General features: G+C 36.2%; 1 protein-coding gene across 12 annotated transcripts in view; it reads left to right on the top strand.

The window, feature by feature from the left end:
- Positions 1-1,196: 1,196 nt before the first annotated feature.
- The window catches only part of LOC144059609 (gastrotropin-like), a 102,389-nt gene continuing 97,585 nt past the window's right edge, over positions 1,197-6,000 (top strand). For all 12 annotated transcript variants that reach the window (XR_013295693.1, XR_013295692.1, XR_013295691.1 and 9 more), the window contains exons 1-2: positions 1,197-1,267; positions 1,613-1,758. The gene's annotated coding sequence lies outside the window, so the exon portion shown is untranslated. The remainder of the gene's footprint in view (positions 1,268-1,612; positions 1,759-6,000) is intronic.

Here is a 6,000-nt window from a genome sequence, read left to right as displayed (position 1 = left end):
ACGAAACATATTCAATTTCAGGAAAAACTTCTAAAATGTTTAATTAATGTTGTCGTTCTTATCTTAAATGGTACAGAGGAGCGTCTGACTTCATTGCATTTATAATGTAGATTGGCTCAGTATCAGGAATAATGTTCACTATGATATGTCATCACAGTAGTACAATCACAACAATGACAAAGATCTCTGACAGTGGCAAAATGAATCTAGTATTATTGTTTTTTTAAAAAGGGATACTTGATTCATTGAGCCATTTTCAGCAGTAAAAAGTTTATATTTTGTCCAGAATTAATTTGATAACTTGATTATTTTTTATGTACATTTCATACCTTTAAAACACATTTACCTACATGCTGTCGACTGAAGATGACATCACATGTTTTGGAGGAAGTAGGTAACGACCAATCACGGCTCACCTGTTTTCTGGGTTTGGTCAGCAAACTGAGCCGTGATTGGTCATTACCTGTTTCCTCAGCATAGGTGATGTCATCGTCAGTCTACAGCAAGTGTAAATAATATTTTTTAAAGGTATTAATTCTACATAAAAAAATAATGAAGTTCTAACATTAATTATAAACAAAATATTATTTTCTTACTGTTAAAAATTGCTCAATGAGTCAAGGATCCCTTTTATTATTTTGTAGGCAGTGACAAGATTGCAAGAAAGAGACAAAAAGATGATGGAATAAGCCAAAAGGAAAAATAAAAGTTAATTTACTTCAAATGTATTTAAAGGGTGAAAAAATTCATCCGAGGAAATTGACATTGTTGTGCCCAGTTGTGCATTGTAAGCCTCATTTGCATGAATCGGTAACATAAAAACAAATGCATTTACTTATACAGCATTGGCAGCAACACTTATAGAGGGTAATTGATTTGATATGTCTAAGTAAATATATATTAAGCATTTCAAAAGCATTAAATCACAAAATGAATGTAAATCTGTGATGAATGAATGTTCAATTTTGTTTATACAATGAGTTGACTTTGCTCATGGCGTTTCAGAATCTTGTATTTAATATCTGTACAGTATAAACAAGAGAAAAATGTGCATATCAAATCTGTCTGTAGTGCAATAACATGTAAGTAAAAGCAGAGAACATCAATAAAAATAATCTTCAAGCTGTTTAGTTTGTGATTTTTACTGATATCTTATTTTGAAATTTATGCTTTTAACTTGGAAGGCATTTCCAAAGGTACTTCCGTTACCTGCTTTCCAGTCCTCCGTTCGTCATTCAGCTGTTAGCGTGCAGTAGTCAATGACGAAGTGAGTGTGCATTCCAATAAAAATTCATGTGGATACGTTCTTATCTGTGTTTAGTAAGAAAATGTGAGCGTTAATGCTCTTATATGTTAGTTTTTGGCAGATGTTTGCAATTGTTAGCTACCATTTAGCTATCAAAAGTTGATAGCTAACTGGTATAGTGTGTGGCTGCAACTTGCCAATATGGGTAATGTAGACCGAAAATACATTAAGTTTTCATACAAAACGACTTGTAAACATTTCTATATTGAAGTTTATTTCTATTTGGAGTGTAATTTGTTCTTAAATGTTAGAAGCACTCAGATAGTTATTCCAAATGTAATTGTTTTCTTTCCTTTATTTCTCCAGGTACTGCACTTCCGAGTTGATTAAATGGTTGAGTTCAACTGAAGACTCGCATTCTCTCTTACCGGAGCCCCCCTGTGGTGGTGAATCAATCCCAAATGACCAGTTCAGAGGTTCACTCCTCAACAATCATCATCATCGGTACAAATGTAAGTATGTACAATATAATGGTTTCTTGCTACAGTCGAAAGGTAGATTGACACATCAGTCCTGGGCATATCGTTGTCGCACTCCTCGCTCAGCAGTTTCACAATCCTGCACAGGATAAGTAGTCGAGATAATAGATGAATGGCTGGATTGATTTTAAAGCATGCGTCGAAAATGCCACTTAGGTTTCCACTCCATTGAAAATAAAAATGTCATTATACGATCTCAGTTTCCCAAGCATTTGATATTTGAATGGTACTCCACTAATGGGTTCATGTTGCTATGGTAACTACATTGAAGGAATGACATTGAGGGCTCTAATTTTGTAGACGGCGGACATGCGCTCAGGCGTAAAAAATGTCGCATCTTGATTTTCGTGCGGGCGCATGCCTCATTTAGTTTAAAGAAAATGAAAGGAGCTTCCATTGGCCGGGAAGCGAGTTAGCTATGTTCACTCCCACAACAGTGCAAATGACGGTTTATTTTCTGTGGGGTTTTTTTCGCTTTACAGGGACTTTGCAGTTGAATCAGTAGTTCTGAAACAGACCTACTCATGCCAATTTCTCATGAGCTAAAAGAAACTAATCAAACCTCCTACTAGTCAAACTACTGTTAAGGATCCACAACTGTACAAGAGGTCATTTATGGCTCATAGAACTTGAGTAATAGAATGTAATTAACTCTGTGTAGCTCTTCGCCCAGTGACAGAGTCAGTGTAGCAATGCGAGGGAGCAGCCCAGACACCCTTGAGAAAACTTGTCATCTACTTGTGTCTCTGATCGTATTCATTCCGTCACCACCCACAGCTTGTGATCAGAGATTAGAGTTTAAATTTAAAATGACTCAGAAATGACATTTCAGCAGTTTTACTTTCATTTTACTGTCCTTTCACATTGTTTGAAAATTTTGTCACGACACTAAGATGGCATGCTTTACAGATGACGAGAACAAATGGGTTATTTAACTTTTACACGTCAAATATTTCCAATGTGCGTTTGCTTGACTTAAATTCTCCAAACGGGTGACAAACGTGGTTAACGGGCAATGCTGTATGTACGAAAACCCTGCAAATAAGGAAAACAAATGTCAATTTCCTCCAATTACATGAAAATAATGTAAAAAAAATACTCATGTCTTTCATCAAAACTGTATTAAAATAGCAAAACTGCATACAATTACCCTCCCTCCATTTGGCCATATGACACCCAAAGGAAGTCATTTACCACACATGGTGAGATAATATTGCACACAGCATGAAGGGGCTAATATTGTAACATTCTGGGCAGCTGTAATAGCCAACACATTGTTGAACTATGGATAAGACCAAACCGATTGCAAAATAATAACTGCTCTCTACTGCAACTAGAAGCAAACAAGATGAAACCAAAGACCAGAGACGTCTCCAACAGGACATCATCATATAGCCACGCCCTAAAAAAATAATCAACAAAACATAAAAACAGTTTATGCTATATGCTATAGCTGCACAATTCAATACTGCGGTTGTTCTTTGTCTTTGCAAATGTATATTGTATTTAGAAACAAATCTCTTAATTCACTTTTGCGGTTGGACTGTGATTATTATTATTTTTTTGCATTTCATTCATATAGATTCATATTTGGAGAGACTTTAATTGAATCGAATTAACAAAGAAGTAGAATTTCCATTTTTAAACATTTACTGTAAATTTCAAACATGTATGTCTCATTGAAGAGTATTATACGTATTTTAGGTAAAATATTTAAAAGTCTTTTCATGGGGATAGAAAAGGCACCAATAGAAAAATGACCCATATACGATTTGAAAAGCCTGGCTGGTAAAAAAAGAAAAAAAAAGAAAGTATTTTATTTATTCAACATACGTGACTCTGGTCATCTTGTGCATGATATTAGTGTTCTTGCTTGTCATAAAAAAACTGGTGCATCTGGATTTTCGTGCCATTTGCAAGTTTCGCTTAGTCTGGGAAATTGGCACACTGCGCTGTGCTGGGCATTCCGGAGGACCAAGGGCATTTTCTTTTACACACCCCCGGTGCACCTGACAGAAAGTAAACTCTAGACTTAAGACCTGTTCGGATCAGGTCTAAGTTGTGGCGCAGGTGGTGTACGGCGATTTGGTGAATTTGACCAATTGAAAGAGAAAGACAGGAGTCTCCTCCATTGATCAGGAAGCAAGTCGAGCTGTGTTCAGTCCCACAACGGCGCCTTTCTAACAAAATACCAAAAGAAAGAAAATTCCACACATTCACACGGTTTTACTGCACTTTGCGCTAGACTTGCGCCGGGCAGGAAAATACGGACCACATTATAGCTTTTGATTTGCGCTTTATTTCAAGGCCCTGTTTCTTCACGCTGACTAACATAACAGGCCTTCAAACAAATGGTCCTGCTTTGTGGCTTTGCTGTGATCGAAAATTAATGCCTTAAGAAAGGTGTGCCCACCATAGAGAAAGCACAGCAGTGTCTCCACATCATCAGCTAATAAAAGCCAGTACAGACCTACAGAGGGTCGAAAGCATTCGTACCAGTGGCATCATGATGTAGTTTGATAACAAACTGCAGAGCCTGATGTACTCTCTGACCTCCTCACTGAATATTGCAGGGTGAAGCCTAGCATATCCTCAGGGACAAAAAATATAATAATGCAGCTCATGTTCTTTTCAGGTGGAATACATAATACAAGCAGAGAGCATCCCTACTTACAGAGCATATGTTTATAATAGCTTTCCCTCAACCACTGTCAGACTGGATAATCATATCGTATCACGTAATCACAAACAGTAATTGCAGCAGGCCAAAATTACTTCTAAAGAAACCCCTCATTTGTTGCTTTGCTGCAACATTTTTTTTAAAATCAGAAAACAGTTTGAAAATTGTGATAATAAATAAAATAGTGAAAGCAGGGATGTGATTTTTCCGCTAATTCGCGGAATTCCGCTTTTTTTATCTCCAAAAATAAAAATTAAAAATTTCCTCTTTTTTTTTTCTTCTTTTTTTTGTGTATGCACACGACTCCGACAGATAACATCTTCTTCTATAACAAAGACATTTGTTCTAATATGAGTTACTTTTCATTTGGTCATGATACAATTATTTGTTCATGAAATTTGAACTCTTCAACATTATTTATGTGTTAACTTAGTAATCACATTAGTTAGATATGATGATATTCTCAGTGATAGTTTTTAAAAGCAAAGGCAGTCCAATGTTTTTGAATGTGACTGATTTTGAGTTGACTAAAACTGCCATTTTATATGGGATAGTTCAATATACATTGAAAATTTATGCTGTTGTTTTGTCTATTTCTTCGTCATGTGAGTGCATTGAAAGTACTTAAAAACACGGAAAACCCTGGACCTAGCTGGGTGCCGGCGGCCCCCAGACCCCCGGCTAAATTTTCAGATAATTTCACTTTGGTCAAATCACATCCCTGTGAAAGGATGAGCCCGTTTGTTCAAAGTCTTGCATGATTGCCTTTAGAAATTGATGTTGGGATTAAAACCTGTTCACATGACATGACCAGCGTAAAAAAAAAGTGACGGTAACCAACCAGGGACATGAAATTCCCCTGAGGAAAAGGATATGCGATTATCATATGTAATATCCTGCCTGGATGCGTGACCACTGCAGCCATACCAGCATTAGTTCTGTTCCACTTACATGGATCAGGTTCCAGAAACCTCCAGCATCACAGGACCTTCAAATCCATAAATGATTTTTTTTTTTAACAGCCTCTAACGTATTCCAATGGGTTATTTATCCCAGAAACACATTTGTTTAATTTATGGATCAACTCAATTATTATTCAAGTACCTAACTTTCATTAAGAGGACCAAATCATGACTTATACTGATTTGCCAGAGCACGTACTTCATGGTAGGAGAAAAAAAACACATCTTGAAACCTTTTTAATATTTCACACACACAGCACAGAATGGTCCCCTGTCTTGACCCTCGAAGTCTTTACGTATTCTACAGTATGAATGTGTAATTTACTGATTAAATATACAGAGAGGAAGCCAATTAATACCACCAAAATATGGCAAAGTCATTTGGAATGCTCTGTTTCTTTTAACAAGAATTTATTGTCATAATGTATTTTCAGTGGAACATTCACCTCCGATATCGCTCAAAACATTTCTTGTAACTAAACTTTTTTTTTTTTCTTAATCTGCTTGATACATGCATATTTCCCCTTACATTATCATTATTGTAGCTGATCAGTCAGCATTCCCTTATGTATA

This window comes from Vanacampus margaritifer, chromosome 10 (genome assembly GCF_051991255.1).
Source record: "Vanacampus margaritifer isolate UIUO_Vmar chromosome 10, RoL_Vmar_1.0, whole genome shotgun sequence".
In the NCBI taxonomy this organism is placed as follows: domain Eukaryota; kingdom Metazoa; phylum Chordata; class Actinopteri; order Syngnathiformes; family Syngnathidae; genus Vanacampus; species Vanacampus margaritifer.
The sequence above is the reverse complement of the archived record's forward strand: the minus strand, read 5'-3'. Positions and strand labels throughout refer to the sequence as shown.